This window comes from Nyctereutes procyonoides, unplaced genomic scaffold (assembly GCF_905146905.1).
Source record: "Nyctereutes procyonoides isolate TBG_1078 unplaced genomic scaffold, NYPRO_anot_genome, whole genome shotgun sequence".
Taxonomy (NCBI): domain Eukaryota; kingdom Metazoa; phylum Chordata; class Mammalia; order Carnivora; family Canidae; genus Nyctereutes; species Nyctereutes procyonoides.
Genome location: NW_026575120.1, coordinates 23124697 through 23146789, shown reverse-complemented (window position 1 = coordinate 23146789; position 22093 = coordinate 23124697). Strand labels below are relative to the sequence as shown.

Genomic DNA, 22093 nt, shown 5'->3' with positions numbered 1-22093 from the left:
CCCCCCAGCTGAACGCAGAGCTGCAGTGGCCCCCGCATCCACCACGCCGCCCTCAGCGCCCGGGAGAGGCCGGTGCTTAGCAGCGCAGAACCCAGCTTCAGAGAGCTTGGCTGGTTTGCCTGCACCATCCTCCACCAGAAACGGTTGGAGGGCCGTCTCCACTTTCCCTGGAGAAACAAACACGGCCCAGAGGTGGGGTGCAAGAGCCAAGTGATTTTCTTTGCTTCTGAGTCCATTCTGCATGGTCCCGGGGCTGAGGACTCACGGGTCTGTGGGCAGTGCAATGGCGTTGGGGCAAGTTCACGCCCAGTGTCTCGCCCACAGCCGCCCCCCATTTCTGCTCTGATAGGTCAGCACTGGCAAGGTCATGCAGCCTCGCGGAGGCAGCTGCTGGAACTTAGGAAGATGTTCGACGAGTCACAAAGGCCCAGTGGGAAGGGTGGAAACACGGGCACGGTCATATTCACGATCCCTGGAGGTGGAGGGTGAACCACGCACCGCCTCTGCATACCATGGGTTCACAACAAACAGTGACACTAACACTATGCCAGCATTTTTGTGTCCGTGGTTCCGATCCGGGGCAATCATGTCACCCTGGGACATGCGGCCAGGTCAGGGGATGCTTTGGGTTGTCACAGCTAGGGGAGGGACCTGGGAGCCACCAAACATTCAGTGCGCGGGCTGGCCCCACCGCAGGGAGCAGCCCAGCCCCCAGTGCCTGCAGGGCCAAGGCTGAGGTTGAGAAAGCGGGAGTCCATGCCTTACCTGTTACACATTTCTTCACACTCTCATCACACCTTAAGTAACCCCAGGCTACACACTCAGGGAGTATCACAGTTATAGGAGTGACCTGGTGAGGCAGGCTGGCAGCAGAGTGCAGAAGGCTCTGGAATCAGTTAGGCTGGCTTATAATGGGCTGAATAATCACAACCCAAGTGGGAATAATCAGCTGAGGTGAGTGACAGCTGTCAACCCAGAGGGAGGACTCTTGCTCAGAACCCTGTCCTGTGCCAGAATTACATCAATAACCTGGACAAAGACTTGGAAGCAAAGTTAATTTTCAAGTTGGACAGCTCTTGAAGAGATCCTAAAATAAGGCTAGGACCACCAAGGTGGGAGTGTATAGGGACAAATGTGAAGTCCTGGACTTGGGGGCCAAGCACCGTAGGTCAGTCTGCCTAGACCATGCTCACAGGGAAGACTTCCTGCCTTCTTGTCGCTCACAAAGTGCTCAGGTTAGCCGCAAGTCAGATGAGAATTGCAGAGGTGACCGAGGGCACACAGCAGTAACTTCTGACTCTGGCACAGCTCCTTGCAGCATGTTTCCATGTGTGTTGACTTCTCTGACCAAGCCTCTGATGTGTGGAAGAGGAGTGCCAGGGATATTATTAAACCCATTTTATAGATGGGATTCAGAGAAGCCACATAACTCAGTATCACAAAGAGCTGGGTTTGGAAACTGGATGTTTTATTCCAAATCCTATGTTCTTCTCACTCTGCCAGAGCCCTGGAGAGGTTGTGCAGGATGGTTGAGGGAGCTCCCCCAGGGCCCAGTCTCTCACCAGGGTGGACCATGAGCCCTGTGGAGTTCAAATGGGAGGAATATCCCTTAGGCACCTGGACAAGATAGAGAAAAGGAATCAGACTTTTTCACTCCAATAGCTAAGTACGATGGAGCGAGGGGCTTTCCATCCAGTGTACCCCATTTGTGTACAAAGGAAACAAATCATTTGAATGTGAAGAGTTCCAGGGAATATTTTTCACATGACTCTTTCTTGGGGGAAGCTGCTAGAGGATGAGCTATAACCAACCACAAGATAACTAGGAAACTAGGAAAATTTACACAAAGGATAAGCGACAAGTATGTTTGAGCAAATTGGTCAGAAGTAGAGAAGGTGTTAGTGAAAGAATAGAACACAAATATCTTGTGTTTCAACAACGCAGGAGCCACAGAGCCAACAAGAGTCAAGGGGAGAGAGGATCATCAACCAATACGGACTTAAAATAATTCTTTGTTTCTTCATCAGAATCGCCGAGAGACAAGAGGTAACATTTAGGCTGACAGATGAATTAAGGAAGCACATAAACAGCTATAATAAATCACAAGTAGTAGGTGCTAAGAAAGGTAAGTTTTGATTAAAGCTGGGGTGTGGGGGAGCAGGAGGAGGAGGAGAGAAGCCACTTTGTTGTTGCTTATGGCAGGGAGGCCCCAGACCCTGCCTAGGGACTGAGGGTGGTTCAGGCATTATAGTAAGGCATGGTTATAAATGACACGACTGGAATGCAAGGAGAACCTTCTTAAACTTCAAAGTAGTTAACATTTAAGAGGTTTACAGCCACAGACCACATCGTAAAACATTGCCTAAGTACGTGTGTGTCTGAGGAAACAGATGGATAGATACACACATACACACATATATGTATTAGAAATCTCTAGAGAGAAATAGGTAGGCATAGATATAGTCATATATTCTGTACCTATATATGCAGATAGATATACCTAGATATCACAGCACAAAATAACAGATTAGAATCAAATGCATTCATCTCACCAATAACTGTAAAAGGATTTAACTCATCTATTAATAAAAATTTCAAATCGGATCATTGCATTAAATATCTACTGCTATGTAACAAGTCACCCCAAATTTGGTGGTTGGAAAAAGCAGTAGCTATATTTTGTGTCTTATAGTTTCTGAGGGTCAAATGTTCAGGGGAGGATTGACAGATGGATGCTTGTCTGCTCAGGGGACCGCCTGGGGCCGAGGGCTGGTCTGAAGGTTCAGCTGGGCCAGGAGGATCCACGCCCAACATGGCTCCCTCACGTGGCTGGCCAGGTGGGTCCTCTCCACAGAGGCCTCTCCATAGCTTGACTTGAGTGTCCTCACCAACATGGCATCTCACTTTTCCCAGAACGAGCAATCCAGAGCCCGGAGCAGAAGCTGCAATGACTTCTATAACCTAGACTTAGAGTCATATACCATCATCTCTGCCATCTCTTCCATTGCTTGAGGAGACCAGCTCTGGTTGATGTGACAGGAACCCACCCAAGAGGCAGGAGACCAAGGGATGAGAATCTCTGGATGCCACCTTGGAGTCTGGCTGTTCCCCAACTCTGTGGCTGGATTCAAGATATTCACCAAGACAGTTATTTTAAAAGGTTAAAAATCAAAGTATCAGCAAAGGCATGCAAAAAAAAAAAAAAAAGCAAAGATCTCAGTCTTAATATGAGACTGGTATTTTTTTTCTTTTTTTAAGATTTATTTATTTATTTATTATTAATTAATTAATTTATTTATGATAGAGAGAGAGAGCGAGAGAGGTAGAGACACAGGAGGAGGGAGAAGCAGGCTCCATGCCAGGAGCCCGACGTGGGACTCGATCCCAGGTCTCCAGGATCATGCCCTGGGCCAAAGGCAGGCGCTAAACCGCTGAGCCACCCAGGGATCCCTGACTGGTATTTTTTTCAACCAAAAAACATTAAGTGAGATAAAACAAAGACACATTGAATCCTTCAGCATTGCAGTTTATAATATAGATGTCACAGTTATAAATATTAATACATTAAATCTTATAAAAGAAAACAGAAATTATAGAAGAAACAGGGAAATAGGCAGACACATATGATTTATAGGAGATTTTGTTTCATCTGGTTGTGTTACCCTGCTCCCTTTTTCTTGCTTTCTTTTGGATTATTTGAATATATTTTTAGTATTCCATTTTAAAGGATCTCTTAGCTTTTTGGTTTATCTCTTTGTGTTATTCTGTTAGCAGTTTTCTAGAGATTGTGATAAACTTACCTGAATCTTGCAGTCTATCTAGAATGACTACCGTTTCAAGTGTACCACAGAACCCTTACCAGCACCCTGGTCCCTCATCCTCCTCTGTTCATGTGGCATGTTTACTAAATCCACATAATCAATGTACCCAGAAAATGCTAGAATATTTGCTCTCAACAGTTATACATATTTCACAGAATTGCAGAGGAGCCGAGGAGTGTATCACATCTACCTGGGAATTTCCCGTTTCTGTTGCTCTAACTCCATTCGCAGAAACTGGCCATGTTATAAATCACAAAATAACTTCAATTCATTTCAAAAAGGAGAAATAACGTAGAAAGGATGATCTAACCACAGTGTAGCAACACTAGAGGTTGCTACAATCACAAAACCATACACAGGCCTGGAAGTTTACAATTCCCTGTTGATCAATATTTGAGTCAGAGCGAAATTGAAAGCAAAATTACAGAATTTCTGGGAAATAGTAATAATTGAAATACTAGATAGAATCTGTGGAAATACAAACAGAGCAAAGTCACAGACTTGAATATTTATATCAGTAGAAAAAAAGAAATTAAATTAATTCACCATCTTGCTCAAAAAGTTAGGGAGAGTAAGCTATAATACACTCAAGTAAAGCAGAAAAAATACCCAGTAAAGAGAATAGAAAAAAAAAGTTCTGAAATAGAATAACAGCTGAATTTATGAATAAATCAAAAAGCTGGTTAATTTCTAATCAAGGAAAAAGTGAGAAAAAATTAGAACAGAAAACAAGGAATGAGAGGTGATATAACCCTCAGGCCCTGGGCTAGGTGCTTTCCCCATATGGTATCACAGTAGTCCCATGGGAATAGCTGTGAGTAGAGTTATTATTATTATTTTTTAAAGATTTTATTTATTCATGAAAGACACAGAGAGACAGGCAAAGACACAGGCAGGGGGAGAAGCAGGCTTCCTGCAGAGAGCCCAATGTGGGACTCGATCCCAGGACCCCGGGATCACGACCTGAGCCAAAGGCAGACGCCCAACCACCTGGGCGTCCCTATTATTAGTTTTATCCCCAGTTTACATGTGAGACAATGAGGACCCGAAAGGTCCTGTGGGTCCCCCAGCTGCCATGACAGGTGGACCCAGAGCACAACCCGAAGCTGTGAGGTCAGCTCAGTGCTTCCCCCTCCCCGGGACCGGGACCACTTGGTGGAACGTGTTTACAAGCATCCGGTGGCGGACAACTCCTGACCGTTCGCCAGTCCAAGTCCCCGGGCCTGCTTCTTTGTCATGCAGCAAAGCGGCTGACAAAAGGAGCCCAGAGAGGAGGACACGATATATTCTAGTCTTAGGCGGTTTTCCACTTAGCTGGTCAAGATAGAGGAAATTGTGGTCTACAAAAAATTAAATACACTGGTGCCCTTTGACTTTTGTTGCCAGTCGCCCAGTGAGATTATGACAGGCCGTTCAATCAGCAGAATTGGAAACACCGGCCCTCCTTTTGGGAGATAAAATAGAGAACTGCTTCAACCACGCCCCTGGTCAATTCCAGATGGATTGAAACCAAACACGAAATACAGGCTGCAAAGATTAAAATCCTAAAGAGGAAAATGTACTATCATCTTGGAGTGGGGATAGAGACATAGTAAGTGTTTACGAATTAAGAAATGACCCAGAAGAAAAACGGACAAAAGATCCGAACGGGCAATTTCCAGAAGGGGGCAATGAAATCATTGTCCAATAAACTCAGGAAACACTGCTCAGCCCTGTAAGGGTCATTGTGTGGGAATTATAGGCGTGCAGGTTTACAAGTGCTTATGGCTAGCGCTGGCAGGAAGCCCGGGGGTCCACACACTGGCTCTGGGGGGGCAGCCACAGCACCCTCCCAGGGCCTCGCTAAGAAAGCCCACAACAACCCCCATTCTGAAGGCCAGGAGTCCAAGATCAAGGTGTTGCAGTGTCAGGCTCCTTCCTGGGAGTGTCTGTGTCTCTGTGTGTCTCTCTCCCCTTAGGAGAACACCAGTCATTGGATTTAGGGCCCCCCTAGTCCACCGTGACCTCATTTTAACTCGGTTACATCTACAAAAACCCCATTTCCAAATGAGGTCAGAGGCATCGGGCAGGTGTGAGTTTTGAGGGGACACCATTTGACCCAGAATAGCACCTTAGCAACACCTTTGTAATGTAAATGTGCCTGCTCTTGCCTTAAACTCTTCCGGTAACTGTGTATGTGCCCTACCCACACACTAGGCTCCCATCCGAGACGTGGGAGCAGGTGCGCTTTGCCTGCCTGGTGCTACCACCAGTGCCCGGAGCCAGGCCCGGGGGCCATCCACATCCGGAGGCATTAGCAACCCCCTCAGCCCTACCTCAGAACCCGCTCACTCCCACCCTCTGCTGTCACCCCCGCGCCCACTCCCTGCCCCCCAGGCCCCACACTGACACCTCTGGCACAGTCTGTGGCTGAAGCTTCCTCCCTGGCCCCACGCTTCCCGAAGGTTCCGACCAACAGATGGTTTTGTGCGAATCAGATGACACCAGCCCCAGCCTCAAACTCTTCCCTGATGTCTGTTATGGCTGGAATGTACATGTCCCCCTAGGCGTCCTCTGTCTAAGCCCTAATCCCCAGCCTGGCTGTATTTGGACCCAGGAAGTAGTTAGGGATCCAGGAGGCCATGAGGTGGGGCTGATCCGATAGGGTTAGTGTCCTGGTGGGAGACAGACCCGAGAGCCGACACTCTGCCTTCACCGCACACCTGGGAGGGGCCACGTGAGGGCCCAGGGAGGGGCGCGGGGAGAAGGTGTCCACCTGCAAGCCGGGGGCGTCCTCAGGGTCTCTCGTCAGCCTGCATCTTGACCTGGGGCCACCAGCCTCCAGTGCTACCCAAAGACATGAGGATTTCTGTTGTTTGCGCCCCCAACCCGTGGTATTTGGGCATGTGGCCTGAGCTGCTCAAAACAGCTCTGTCTCCTGTGGAATAACACGCAGGAGCTCTGCCCTGGTCGCCCCCTGGCACGTGGTCCCCATGCAGGCCAGGCCTGCTCCCACCCCAGGACCCACCCCAGGACCCACCCTGGCTCTGCCCTCCACTGTGGGCTCCCCCCACTGACCCAACGTCAGCAGGCAGCCCTCCCTTGATCACAGGGTTTATTTTTTTTAATATTTTATTTATTAATTTGACAGAGAGGAGAGCACAAGCAGGGGTGTGGGCAGAGGGGGGGGGGAGCTAACTCCCTGCTGAGCAGGGAGCCCAACACAGGGCTCTATCCCAGGACCCTGAGATCGTGACCTGAGCCGAAGGCAGATGCTTCACCGATGGAGCCTCCCAGGTGCCCTCTTGAACATGGAGTTTAAAAATAGGCCCTCAATTCCTGCTCATCTGCTGTTTTCCCCCCATCGGATCTATCCCCAGCTAAAATCAGCTCCCCCGAGCCCTCCGCTGGCCTGCTTGGATGTGTGGCCCCCACCGGAGGGAAGCTCGGGGAGCACAGGCCCCCACCTCACTCACAATGTCCGGGTCGTGGTGGGAGCTCCGAAATCAGTCGGTGACGCTCAGCGACAGAGACAGATACTTAGGAACACGCGTGACATTCTTATGCAGAAAGCCATCGCGGCGGCGAGGTCCGGGGCTTCGAGGTTCTCCCGGGGCGGGGGGGGCCAGGAGCTCAAAGCTATTTTCATAACAGGAACACGGTATTTCCCCTTTTCTGCCTCATTTCCAGTGGCTACAGGATATTGCCGCGGGCAGCAGGCAGATGCAGACAGGAGGATCCAGCCGTCCACCGCCGTATAAGGCAGTGCCAGTCTTCTTGATAAAAGCCTCTGTTTGGGAATAGTTATTTTTCGTACAAACATGTTACATATATTAACCTGTGATGGGTTTATTTTTATTTTAAAATGAGTTCGTTTATCTTAATTTCTTGGTTTTAATTTCTGCTGTGGTAAATGTCAGCAGATGTAATCCAGCTCAATGAAAACTCTCTGGGGTCCTCCGTGATTTTTAAGAGTGCGTGGGGGTTCTGAGACCAAGCTTCAGAGCTGCAGCCACTGACCCTGTCCAGCCGTGGGCGAGATCCCAGTTGGTCTGTTTTACCCATGTTGTCTTGTCCCATTCAACAGACAAGTCATAGGTCAGCGTGCGTAGCACAAGCCTTTTATGTAAAGTTGAAGAAACTGTAATAACCATTTGTTCAGCTGTATTTCTGCATGCATGCGTCCTCCTCACAACAAATTGGCCATGGTAGGCCATGGCCATATGAGGCTGACTTCCAGGAGGGGAGCAGAGGAGGAAGGATTCACTTTATCCTAGGTGTACCTGTACTGTGTGCATCTTTGTATGATGGGATTTATTCCTTTGTGACACAGACTCTTTTTTTTTAATTTTTATGTATTTATTTTTTTGAGTAGGCTCTATAACCAACCAGGAGTCCAGCATGGGGATTGAACTCATGGTCCTGAGATCACGACCTGAGTTGAGATCAAGAGTCAGACACTCAAAAAAATAAAATAAAATAAAATAAAATAAAAATAAAAATAAAAAAGAGTCAGACACTCAACCGATGGACCCACCCAGGCGCCCCTGGACCCCCTTTTTTTTTAAAAAAGAATGGAGGGGAAGTGAGAGTCTCGGGGACACGGAAGCCCAGCACAGCTGGCCGAAGTCCCAGACCGGGAGGCGGGCCGCCTGAAGCTTTGGGAGGCCTCCTGTCTGGGAGCCCGACACATGGCGACGTGAGCAATACCAAGGCCAGGCTGCACACTGGCAATGCTGACCCAGTAGGTGGAGGTCCTGGGCCCGAATGCGGCAGCTCTGAGGGCACCTGCTGCACACAGACGTTGGAGAGCTCGGAGCGTGCCTGGAGACTTGGGATGTGACCCAGTCATGGGCGAACCAGAAATGTGCATGGTGTGGCCTCTGGGGCAAGGCCACATCTGTCAAGATGGCAGGCGCAGTCTTGGGTCAGAGAGCACCCCCTGTGTACTGGGGCCTCACTGACACTGTAAGGGCTCCAGGAGGTGCACCTATGGGAGCAGGCTCACAGCAGGGGGGGGTGCCTGCAGCATCCTGGGGCCGTCCTAGGCCAACTAATGCAGCCCCTGTGGTGGCCGATGTGCTGGACCTACAGCCAGAAACCATGTGTGGCCTTGAGAGTGGTGCCCTGGGGCTCGGAGCTTTGGGCTTGGGTCTGCCCCAGGCAGGTGGGGGTGGAGCGGGGCTGGCGGTGACACCCTCGGGGGCTCCGCGAGGGGGTGAGGGGCCCAGCCCTGCCAGCATCAGCCTCTTCCCCGTCACAGTGGGGACTTTGTGCACGGGACCACAGATTCAGTTTAGATCTCTTTCCCGAGCATCCCTTCTCAAGCCCCTACGCCGTCCACAGCTTCTCTTTCTGAGCGGACATCAGCACTGCTGTGATCCCAGCTGACGCTGCTTCACTGTGGCTGAGGAGCCGGGGTGAGGGGCAGGTGTGACACGTGGCAGCATCTCAGACCCCCCAGCGCACCAGGCCACCGAGAGAGCCACACGTGCCCAGGCCTGGGGCAGCGCCTTGCTCGCCTCGCGGTGCACAGCACATGCAGCCAGCTGTCGCCGGCCGGCCCTGGCTGGCAGGTGCAGCCTCGGTGCCGTTCTAGCTTCTACCTTCCCTCAGGTGGACTCTCAGCGAAAAGCCTAAGCCATGAGTTTCCTGGTTTGCTCTGCATGGGTGGTGCAGGTTTCGAATTCTGACTCTTAGGCTTTCTGGTGAGTGGGGACCCACGGCCACCACGGCCAGCCCTCACTGCTGGTGCCTCGAGGAATCTCTCACCACATCGCTCCTGATGAAGACGTCGGGAGTCTGCAGTTAAAGTGCTGGAAGAGCACACATGGCCCAACTTCAATTTCAGGCTGTATTGTCCCTTGAGGTAAATATTGATTTGGTATTTAAGTTCCATCAATATTTACCTCTTAAGTCAATAAAGCTTGATGTTTATCTCCACTGACACTGGTATCTGCTTAGACTGTATTCACACTTCCAGCCTGTAATCAAGGCTTCTGGAGAAGCAAATGGGTATCATGGGCCAGAAGGACTCTGGGGTGACCCAGGATGACCCAGGGTGACCTGGGATGAGGCTCCTCCTGGGCTGTGCTGCCCTGCGTGGTGTCCAGGTCCCTCACCCTGACCTTGATGGCTCCATCGTCATGTAGTCAGAAGGACGGCACAGGCCGTTTGCCTCAGGTCAATGAATGGCAGCACCTGGAAAACAAAACATGGTCTTTCCATCTGGACAGACAAAAAATATTTGCGCTGATTGTGGCTGGTTCAGCTCCCGAAGCAGATTTCTGGGGAGAGTTGGGAAAACAATCAGATGAGGGCTCTGGTTTCCACAGGTGGGGCGGCGTGGGGGGAACAGGAAGGTCTCTGAGCCCTGCACCTGCACACGCTGTGCTCAGGGATGGAGGGCCCAGCACCAACCCCACCAGCGGCAAAGGGCCCCGGGAGGAGTTCCAGGCCACGTGGTGGTTGGGGAGAGTGGGAGGTGGGCCAGGCCACATGTCTCCACGTACTGAGGACAGAGGTGCTGCTGGGATGGGCTCTCCCGCCACTTTTGTGCTGTGCGTTCATTACCAGCCAGCAGGTGCTCTACGCCCTCTGCCCTGTGCGCCAGAAGGGGACAGACCTGGACAGCCTTCAGCAGGTGTGGCGGTCACCTTCACGCATCACGTGGCCAAACCTCAGGTGCCCAGATGTTTGGTCAGACAGTGCTCCGGGTGTCCTCCACAAGGGTGTTTCAGGATGAGATGAGCGTCTGAATCTGCACACTGAGAAAAGCAGGTTGCCCTCCCCCTGGGGCAGGTGGGCCTCACCGATCAGCGGGAGGTGTGGATGGAACAGAGCGGGTGGGGGAGCATCTGCTCTCTGCCTGTTTCCGAACTGGGACGTCGGCCTGGGACATCTTACCCCGTGGTTCCCCTGGCTCTCAGCTTGCACAGTGCAGCTCCTTTTTTATTTTTTTAAAGATTTTATTTATTTATTCATGAGAAACACAGAGAGAGAGGCAGAGACACAGGCAGAGGGAGAAGCAGGCTCCCTGCAGGGAGCCCGACATGGGACTCGATCCCGAGACTCTAGGAACACACCCCGGGCTGAAGGCTGTGTTAAACCGCTGAGCCACCTGGGCTGCCTGCACAGTGCAACTCCTGGGACTTGCCAGCCTCCGCCGCCACATGAGCCCACACTCCACCGTGCACGTGTCTATGTTTAAATCTCCTCTGAGCTCTGTTTCTTCAGAGCAGCCCGGCTGATGCTCTGGGCGCCGCGGCAGGCCCTGGGGTGAGCTGTGCTGCACTCAAGGATCTGAATTCCGTGGCTCCCATGGCCTCTGGCCCTGCATTGGCAGGGACACGACAGGGACATCTCCTGGCCACCAAAGGACTGACCAGGGTGAGGTCCTGGTGTTCTCAGATGGCTGGACTGTGTCTAGGGGTGATGAGGCAATAAAGTCTCTCCAGCGTTTAGTCTTCGGCCACGGGCACCGGGTGCAGGACCCAGCACCGGGTGCAGGACCCAAGGCCGGACGCATGGGTGAACGGGGCATAGGAAGGAGGCAGGTGTCTCTGCCTCCACTGCCAGGGCCCTTGGGAGACCTGGCCAGAGGTGCAGGTGTGCAGTTAGGTTGGCCTGGGGGTGAAAGGCAGCGGGCTGAGGACGTGGGGTCCCGAGCTCAGGAGATTGAAAGAGCTTTACAGAAATGTAAATATAGCTATTTCCCGTAAAATGTTCACATGAAAACAGAAAGGACATATCATCCTTATTTTTAAATGAATAATAATATCATTATTTTTAAATGAATTACTAAATATTGTTACATGTTCTCGGTTTTATTTTCCAGTACAGGAGAGTTCTAATCAGTCATTTCTAATGGGGAAAAAATATCAACAGGTGTAATCCCCAGGAACAACTGTCCCTTGTGTCCTCAACACTGCTGAGAGTGCAAAGAGGTCCTGGCACGCTCAGGATGGTGGCTTGGCCCCCGCTGCCCACACCACCACACTGTGTTCCCAGTCACCTGCCACCCCGGCCTCTCAGATGACGGAGAGAACAGCAAACACATCGGGCTTTCCATTTCCCAGGCTCTGCGCTGAGCCCTTTGCAAATATTAACTCACTTGATCCTTGTGTAATGCCATGAGGTGAGTACAGCTTATTACCTCCCATTTACAGGGGCAGCAGAGCAGGTGATGGCACTTGCTCTTGGCCACACGTATGGGAACAGGCAGAGCTGGGACCTAACTGGCCTCATGCTCCAGGGTCTCAGCTGCTGGGCTATGCTGTCTCCCACACCAAATTATCAGCCACAGATGCTCACGGGGCTGCATCCTCTCAAAGTACACTCGCGTTTCAACAGCCTTCTTTGGGGATCCCTGGGTGGCTCTGCCCTTAAGTGTCTGCCTTTGGCCCGGGGTGTGATCTAGAGTCCTGGGATCGAGTCCCACATGGGGCTCCCTGCATAGAGCCTGCTTCTCCCTCTGCCTCTCTCTGTGTGTCTCTCATGAATAGATAAATGAAATCTTTAAATAAATAAATAAATAAATAAATAAATAAAAATAAATAAAAGCCATCTTTGATACCTGGCCCTGTGGTTCGTAGTCACAGGTGAAGTGACCACCTGTGGCCAAGAGATGTGTGCTGTGTGGTGTGTGTTCAGCAGGTACATTGGCAGGGCTGCCCTCACCGATACGCCACCCTGGGGGGGACAGACAGAAACTTACTTCCGCACGGTCTGAAGCCTGAAGTCTGGGGTCAGGGTGCAGGCAGGGCCGGCTCCCCCTGAGGCCTCTCCCGCCGCTGCGCAGACATCCAAACCTCCCTTGCACATGAGCACAGCCCTTGTAATCCGTTGCACGTCATCTTAAGCACGTGCCTGCAAAGATCCTCTGTCCAAATTAGGGCACATTTGGAGGTAGCCGAGGTGAGGACGTCCCCATGGCTCGGTGCCTAATGGGATCTAATGCCCTGGCTGCACTCCCATGCATCACCCTATGATGAGAGCCTGGCTGAGCACCCAGACAACGTCCCCTTAGGGCCACCTGTGGGCCAGGGTCTGGGAGGGGAGCAAGCAGTGCTCAGTACCAAGTTCACTCTGTGTGTCCCAGGCTGGCCACAGGGGGACTTGAAGCTAGGTCCCAGAGGAGCCCACGTAGTGAGGCAGCCGTGGCAGCAAGGAGGGGAAACGAAGGCTGTTTCTGCTTTAATCCCTGGTCCTGCCTGTGTGGACATGCCAACATGGTTTCCCCAAGGGCCACCCCTCAGGCCAGGCACCCCTGGGTGGGGTCTGTCTCTCCCCCAGTGACTCCCTACAGTCGTTTGTGGTAGGGCAGGGCTCATATTCCCACCTGTCGGGGGTAAACTGAGGCAAAAATGAACTGATTCAGCAGAGGCTGTATCACTGTGTCCCAGGAAAGCCAGATCGGGGAAGACAACCCCTGAATTCTGGGCCAACACTCGGTGGGTTCACGAGGGAGACCCAGTGCCTTCCACAAAAGCTGTCCTGCAGACTTAGGGTAACATCACATGCACATTTACAGAAGGGAGATAACAGTAGGGGTGGATAACTGGCTAGTCAGCAGGCCTCCCTGGGCAGCTCATGTTCGGCCAGAGGGCACGGGGACTACTGGGTGCCAGGGCCCTGGCCCGCATGTCCTTCCTCTTTCCTGACACGCCTCCCGAGGGCCCATCGTGTTTGTTCCTAAAACTTATCACAGTGTGCAATTTGATTACACAATACATCAACTGTGGCCGTTGCAATGAAAAAGAAAGGATTCTGTGTCTATGAAAACTGAGTTGAATGACTAGAAAGATTCCATAATGAGCTTGCCTTAAGAAAGTTGCCATTATGTGAGCCGTGGACAGGACACTTGTAGAAAGTAGGGAAAGTCATCTGCCTTTGGCTCAGGTCGTGACCCCGGGGTCCTGGGATCAAGCCCCCACATCGGCCTCCCTACTCAGCCGAGTCTGCTTCTCCCTCTGCCTCTGCTTGCTGCTCCCCTGTTTGTACTCTCTCTCAAATAATAAGTAAAATATTTTTTAAAGAAAATCTTTAAAAATAAAAGAAAATAGGGAAAATCATAAAAATGTAGAACACATACTAAGATTACCTTACCTCTTTTGTTCTCAATTTTTTGTATTTTTAAAATTTTCTTATCAAGGTAAAAAAAAAGCCAAAAAATTAATCTTATTTGTATAGCTTGTGTAACTATCATGTGATTCAGGATAGAGAACATTCCAGAACCCTTGGAAGTTCTCCAGTGCCTTTATCAGTGAGTCTGTCTCATTTGGTTATTATTCGTATGCGTCCTGCTTTCAGGAGACCCAAAGCAGAAATCCCAGCTGTGACCACAGGTGTGGTTTGCAGCAGAAAGGCACCCCCAGTTCTTGGCAATGACCCATACTCTAAGAGAAGGCCACGGCACTACCCCAAAAAGACAAAGTTTTCACCTTTCAAAAGTGTGCATTTGCATGTTCGAAATTCAAACAAGATTATTTCTATAGATTTTTTTTTAAAAAGCATTCCTTGTTTTCAGGACTTTTTCACTTAACCAACCAGCCGAAAAGCCTCTGTGAAGAGGATTTCTACTGTAGTTGAAATAGTAAAACGAGCTCTACTTTGCAGAATTTTGGCTCTTTGGACCTTTTCTAGCTATTCCCTCACAGAGGCATTCTTAGTCTACTTGTTCAGTGTGCAACACACTCTAAAAGGCCAGCCCCCACTGAGCAGAACATGGGTCATCGTGTGACATGTCTCCACATGGATTCTGTTCTTTGACTAGACCCAGTTCGCTGAGGCCGGTGAGGCCCTTCACTCCATGTACATAGTAGGACTGTAATGGTAACCTGAAGCCAACTGGGCATTTGTTTCTATTTTTGAGGAGTCGGCACAGACGGGGGCACCAAGATGTGATAGATATCCCCTCCCCTAACCCTGGGTTCAGGAGGAGAAGGGGAAGAAAGACCACAAGCCTTGGAGAGCAGGACTGGGTCCCCGGACAACCCCGTCTATCTCTACCAAAGGACATGACGTTCATGATTGCGAGCTCAAGGACCAGGCTGGCAGATGGAATCATGCCCCCAAAAGTGAAGTCCAAGTCCCCAGTACCTGTGAATGTGACCTCATTTGAACATAGGGCTCTCGGCAGATGTGATCAAGTGAAGGGTCTGGATTAAGGGTGGGCCCCAACCTTACAGCTTGTGTCCTCACAAGAGACAGGAGAGAGATTCTGGACACAGGGAGGAGCAGGCCCAGTGCAGAAGCCTGAGGGGCTGTGAGGCCCCAGGCCATGAAGGGTTGGGGACGAGGCTGGCCAGGAGCTAGCCTCGAGGCCTGGACCATCTCTACCTCCCGCTCAGCCTCCAGGAGGAGATTTCCAATGCCCGGGGCTGCCCAGTGGGTCTCTTACCAGTAACTGCAGGAGGATGGAAGGCCCGGGCGCTGAGTACGGCTGGAGAGCAGAGTCACCCCAACCACCCTGGGGCCCGCGTGGCTGCTTCTGTTTGTGGCCACAGTCTGGGCCCGCGGGCCACCCCGGCTCAGCCAAAACTCTCAGAGCCCCAGTTCAGGGGAACATGCCCGAGGGCCCTGAGGACGCCCACTGCTCGTGTGCCCCTGCTCTGCTCCTAGTGACCCTGCTCTGCCAGCTGCTGGTCGTCCGCTGGGGTTGTTGAGGTACCGGGGGCCACCCACCCTTGCTGGCCAAGGCCATCAGGAGATGCCCGAGCCCAGAGCCCATGGCCCCATGTGAGGGTGGAGACGGCTGGCCGGAATCCCAGGATGACCCAAGCAGGGATGAACCAAAGTAACTGAATCAAGCCTGGTGTCTTTTCTCCCAATTTACCTGTATTTTACAAAGAGCCACTCATCTTAAACCTGGAAGTTACCCTAAGAGTCTCTAAGGCTGTTTGTTCAGCCAAACGGTTCCCTGGGCTCACCTGCTCATGGCCTAAGGTCAACAGACTGGTGCCCTTTGCCCCTCCTGACAGCTCGGTGGGCCAGGGCAGCCAGGTCAGGTGCCCTGACCAGGGGGCTCCCCTCCTGATACCTACTCCTGGGAGGACCAGAGGCGGCTTTGAGACTCACCGTTTCCCGGCCAGGTCCTCTGCCCAAAGTCAGACCCCAAGCTCACAGCCCCCACCCCTCTCTGAAGCTGTTAGGCACAGATACCTCGGTGCAGGTTTCAGGGCGTGAAATCCTGTTATGCTGCTGGCCTCAAGTCCATTTGTGCATTAAATGTCAGCACGCCGGACGGCTGAGATGCTTTCCAGGGCTTGCAGGTTCCAAGCCTGGCAGGCTAGGGGACGATGACACCATTTACCTGGATTCCAAGGTTACTGGAAAAGGTTCCTATGTGACAGGTGACATGAGCTCAGCTTGGGGGAATAGGGAAGAGATAGAAGACACCGTTTTGGACCTGATATAACACACGATCTGCTTACAAAGCTGAAATACATACAACCGAAGCCTCTAAAATGAGTTCTAAAGGGATTTTATCTGTAAGTGAAAAAATGACTTCCAGGCTAACTGTGCAAGCCCTGACAATGACGATGAGCTCACCTGGAGGCTAAGAGAGTAATCCTGGAGGCCTTCCTGTAGGAGAGGAGTCTCAAGTCAGGTTTTACAGGATGTGGATTGGTGACCAGGATATTCCACTTTAAAAAAAGTATATTTTATTTATTCATGAGAAACACAGAGAGAGAGGCAGAGACACAGGCAGAGGGAGAAGCAGGCTCCATGCAGGGAGCCCGACGTGGGACTCAATCCCGGGACTCCAGGATCAGGCCCTGGACTAAAGGCAGCGCTAAACCACTGAGCCATCCAGGCTGCCTCCAGGATATTCCAAAATGAGAAGGACTAGCCAATACTCAGAAAGAGAGGGATCCCCAGAGGCCTTTTATTCAGAAGTTTTGAGAGAAAACACTGAGAGAGTGGGGAGGAGAGAGACAGAGAGACAGAGATAGAGACAGAGATAGAGACAGAGACAGAGACAGAGAGAGCCTTCTCATTTTGCGTGGGAACCAAGCACTGAGGAAAACAATTTGGAATCTTTTCAGGATCTGCCTTCCTACCCTCTTCCGGCTTCTCCCTGAGTAAATGGTCTGAAACCTGCTGTCACAATGTTTGCAAAGCTCCAGCAGTTCAGGTTGGTTTATTTAATTAGAGTGATGATTTCGGCCTGCCAGCCAGAGTCTGTGAGACCTCAGCCCTGCCGCCCCGACCGGGCATGGGGCGGGGGTGGGGGGTGGGGACTTGATCACCCTCCGACCCTGGAGGCTATTTTTATCCTCTTGATCTCAGCGTGATTAGTAAAGGCAATTAAGCAGTCAGATCAAAGCCCAGGGCCACGCAGCCTCTCACATACTCTTTAACAACCCTGGAAGAGCTTACAGAGACGAGCCTAGAAGGAATCAAGCGTGGCCATGAATAAACATCACCTGAAAAATGTTAGGATGACCTTATCTCACCTCTGGAAGAATGTTCTGGAAATCAGGGACAGAGGCACTGGCGGGGAGGGGCCCAGTTGGCTGGGAGAGAAGGGGGCTTCACTGCATTCTCTGTGCGCCTTTCCTGTGTTGTCCACACGCACACACAACAGGAGAAATAAAGCCCTCAGTGTCTGTGCAACACCTCATGCTCCTGCCCTGATTCAGCAGGAGCGGCTGACTGCTTTTCTGAGATAAAAACTGAAGGTGCAGGCACAGGGATCCGGACTCCCCTGTATTTTGTTGTGGCCTTTTATTTTTAAATAAAAAGTGTTACATGTTTCCTTTTTTTTTTTTTTTCTGAGTTTCTGAAACAGAAGGACCAGCCAGTAAGTATTTATAGGCTACAAAACAAATCAGACTAATCAACGTCATCTTGGGCAGGGTGCATAAAGGGTCTCAGAGTGAACTGCTTCCCTCCCGGGAGGAAAGAAAGGGCGAGTCCTGGCCTCGGCATCACCACAGGGCCCCAGGAAAGCTACTGAGCTGCGCATCCAGGGCCTGGGAAGGGAGGCCCAGGCCAGAACCGCAGCCCCAGGCTGCTTAGCACACGAGCTGCTGAGTGCCCTGCACGCAGCTAAGACAGACGGAAAAGGTGCTGGGGGTCCAGAAGCAGGCCTGCATTCTCACTGAACACGTCATGGGGAGCAGCTCAAACTGTCCTGGAGGATGACAGAGAAAGGCCACATCTGCTGAGTAGGCGCTGGATGCTGTTCTGGGCAGACGGGCTGATCTGGCCCAGTGTAGACACCTGCCACCTGCCGGGCACTGCCTGCGAGATCATGGGAGAGGGGTGGGGGGTGCTCAGGCTCTAAGGATCCCATCCTCGGCCACCACCATGTAGCAGGTCCTGGCCAAGCGGAGGGAATGGGTCTGCAGAGCTCGAAGGGAGTCAGAGAGACACAGAGAAGAGCAGAGACAGAGAGACATAAAAAGAGGAGACAGAGAAAGAGACAGAGAGATGGAGATGGCCTCATGCCCTAGGTTCCTAGGGAATTCCCTTCCTCAGGCCAGACTGTCTGCTTATGCCCCCCAGGGAGAGCATCTGTTCTTTCTTTTTTTTTTTAAGATTTATTTATTTATGATAGACACACACACAGAGAGAGAGAGAGAGAGAGAGAGAGAGAGAGAGAGAGAGAGAAGCAGAGACACACACAGGAGGAGGGAGAAGCAGGCTCCATGCCGGGAGCACGACGTGGGACTCGATCCCGGGACTCCAGGATCGCACCCTGGGCCAAAGGCAGGCACCAAACCGCTGAGCCACCCAGGGATCCCCGCATCTATTCTTTCTAACCAAGGGTACCTCCAGTAAAACCCGAGCTAGAACTAGGGAAACTGCCCAGTGAAGGAGGGTCAGTGCAGGGGCCATAGGGGCACCCCTGTGGGGTGAGGAGCCTGGGCACTCGGGGGACAGATGTGGAGTTCATTCTGAAGAGTGAAGATGGTGGCCATAAAATGGGTCCTTACACACTTCCAACTACAGGAGCCTAATCCCAGGGCCCTGGGCCTCGCTCTGGAGCCACCTGCCATCCCGTCAGGTCCGTCCAAGCATTCCAGCCAGCAACTGAGCACAGAGGGGACACCGAGGCACGGGGGTGGGTGCAGAGGGTCCTGAGGATGTCACGTGCAGCGTGGGGACTATAGTTAACGATACAGTATTGTATGTTTGAAAGTCACTAGGAGGGGGTACCTGGGGGCTCAGCAGTGGAGTGTCTGTCTTTGTCTCAGGGCGTGATCCCAGGGTCCTGGGCTCAAATCCCGCATCAGGCTCCCCACAGGGAGCCTGCTTCTCCCTCTGCCTGTGTCTCTGCCTCTTTCTCTCTGTCTCTCATGAATAAATAAAATCTTTAAAAAAGAAAACGAAAGTTGCTAGAATAGATCTTAAAAGTTCTCATCACAAAAGTAAAGATCAAATCTGTGACTCTGCAAGGTGATGACTGTGGCCATCATTTTCCAAAACACACATGTACCACATCATCCTGCTATATATCTAAAACTAATACAGTGTCAAGTGCCAATTATAGCTCAATTTAAACAATTAAAAATAAAGCATTACGGCTACTGATAGGGAACAGTGAGAACCAACCCCTGGCTGACCACCGATTTCCCCGCAAGGGACGGGAGGCCAGGCAAAACTGCTGGGCACCAGGCGGCCCCCACACTGTCCAGTACTGATAAGAAATCAGAAAAGGCCTCGATTCTTTGGCCCTTTGCGGAAACTTGCCCACCTGCCGTCCTGACACCTCTGAACCAGGCTCTCGGCAGGCAGAGCCACCTCCTCAGGAGCCAGGCTGTCTAGAGGCCCCGTCCATTCCACTCCTCCCCAGAGTGAGTCTCTTGGTGATTGGACAACCAAACGTCTTCCAACAGCCAAGCTGTGTGAGTCTCGCCAGCCACCCACACTTGCTTGTCTTGTCTTATCACTTACTCACAGAGGAATCCTTTGTCAAGGTCAGTATTGCTGATCTTCATAAAAACAGTTCAACCAGGGACACCTGGGTGGCTTGGTGGTTGAGCATCTGCCTTCGGCCCAGGGTGTCCCACGGTCGAGTCCCACATCAGGCTCCCTGCATGGAGACTGCTTCTCTCTCTGCCTGTGTCTCTGCCTCTCTCTCTCTCTCTCTGTGTCTCTCATGAAAAAATAAATTAAAAAAAAAAACAGTTCAACCAAAAAAACACAAAACACACACACAAAAACCAAAACAGTTCAATCCCGGTGACGCCAGCAGTACTCTGTGACACCCACCCCAAATGCCATCAGCCTAACATGTTTTCTCATCAACAACAGGCAAGATAGCACATGTCAGATGACACAAGGCAGCCTACCACGGACCGTCACAACCATGTGTGGCCACCAGAAAGCCCTGCTCAAGAAGAACATGGAGTTCCACCTAAAGACCCCACAGAGGGAAGTGTTCGGGTCAAGTGTGACACATTCATTTGTGTAACTGCATAGTCGTTATGAATTATGCTGAGGATGGGTTTTTATTGACACAGGAAACACCATATCACTATCCCTTAAGTGGAGAGGTTAGGAAAAAAAAATCGTATCTACACACTAAAGAAAACATGTAGAGTCTGTGAGGGCATATGGGTGGGAGGAAGAGACTCCTTGAGTGTGATCGATCCCCTAACCTCCAAGAGCAGCTAATTCCACCCCAGACCCTGAGCATAGAAACCACCCTGAGGGCCCATTGTTTACGACACAGCACAGTTTCCAAAAGTGGTTCCTTGTCAGCTCATCCCAAGGCTCAGGGACCTGGGAGGTGCCACCATCATCGTCATCCATCACCTGTCATCGGGGGTCCACGTTGGGGCAGGAGGAGAGGACATGACTGTGTATCCAGAGCTGCCTTTTGAAGGTGCTGGACCAACTCGACTTCCATGTTTCACCAGCTGGGATGGGAAGCAGGGGTCCACATATTGACCACACGCTCCCTCGATTTGGTGCTAGTGGCCAAGCACGCACAGCACGAGATGCTGCTGGAGGAGCTCACAGGGTGATCCCCACCCCCCCACCCAGAGCTGTCAGGATGCCACTAGTTCTGTGTGCGCTTCTGCACCTGGAGCAGGTCTTTGGGAGCAACAGGCGGGCTGTGGGACCCCAGCACTGAGGCCGGGGTCACAGGCTCGGACGAGGTCCTAAGCAAAGATACACTGGCCTCATTCACTGCAAAACATGGGATTCCCGGAGGTTGGATGGCAGGCAAATCAGGATATCTGAGGATATCTCCAGAGCCAGGAATTAAACGCTTGACCAGAGAGACCCTCAAAGCGTCATTTCTGGCTGGCCACTGCGGCTGCTTTGGCAGAGCCACGTGATGTTCCTGTCTTAGCAGAAACCCAAATGGCATCACACAAGGTTGCTCCCCCAGGGTCAGCATGATAACCCCCCCAAATCATCCACACCACGATTTCCAGAACCTGTGACTATCTTAGGTTACGTGGTAAAAGGGGATTAATGATGTAGGTGGAATGAAGGTTGCCAGTCAGGTGACCTCCAGCAGGGACAGGCGTCCCTAAACCGAAAGCCAGAGGCAGAAGAGTTGGAGGAAGACGAGCTGGCGGGAAGGGCCTGGCGGTGGAAGGCCCCGGAGAGGAGGTGCCTCTAGGAGCAAAAGGCCAGGAAGCAGAAGCCCTCTGCCCCCCACCCCCCTGGGAGACAGTCCTGCCAACAGCTCGACTTCAGCCCAGGGAGGCCCACATAGGACTTCCGACCTGCGTTGTGTGAGGGCACTAAATGTGTGGGAGAACCCAGAGAGCTCCCCTCCCCGGTTTGCCCGCTGCAGGACCAGGTGATGGAGCGGAAGGAAGTGCCCATGTAAGTCCTGCTTTGCTGCCGCACATCCGGGTGTTTCCTATTTATTCCCAACTTTGGCAAACTATTTGTTTCTTGCCAGTTTTATACCAATGCAGCACAACATAACACTGGTAATGCCACTGAGGGCAGAAACTAGTCCTGCCCACCTGTGCTCTCCGGAGCGGACAGATGGCTGGGTGGTGGCGTCAGTGCACAGGCGGCACCTGTAAACATTTACTGGGGCATCCTATGCAGCTCAGTCCCGAGACGCCTTTGAAGTGACCACCCCCCTCATCTGACATGTGCGTAAACAGCCCTAGGGCAGCCGCCAGAGGCAGGTCCCAGCCGAACTCAGCCACTGCCCACAGCTCTGGGGCTTTGTCACCTTTAACAACTTACATCTCACTTCTGACCCTTAAAAATTGCCTTTCAAGGGCTTGAAACCACATTTCCTGCCAGATAATTTAGGTAGTGGCCTGGCAAATTTTTACATCTTCAAAAGTGATAAAGTCAAC

At 51.7% G+C, this 22093-nt stretch overlaps 1 long non-coding RNA gene across 3 annotated transcripts; it reads right to left on the bottom strand.

The window, feature by feature from the left end:
* Positions 1 to 2624: 2624 nt before the first annotated feature.
* On the bottom strand, positions 2625 to 16451 carry LOC129515928 (uncharacterized). 3 transcript variants are annotated; one of them, XR_008665682.1, is made up of 3 exons: positions 10426 to 16451; positions 7277 to 10001; positions 2625 to 3121 (listed from the first exon to the last, which is right to left on the bottom strand). It is a non-coding gene; the product is annotated as an uncharacterized LOC129515928 (long non-coding RNA). The 3 variants fall into 3 exon arrangements; XR_008665683.1 differs by lacking the exon at positions 2625 to 3121 and having other exon boundaries at positions 6943 to 7590; positions 9710 to 10001; XR_008665681.1 differs by lacking the exon at positions 2625 to 3121 and having other exon boundaries at positions 7634 to 10001; positions 10426 to 12668; positions 15963 to 16451.
* Between the last annotated feature and the right edge of the window lie 5642 nt (positions 16452 to 22093).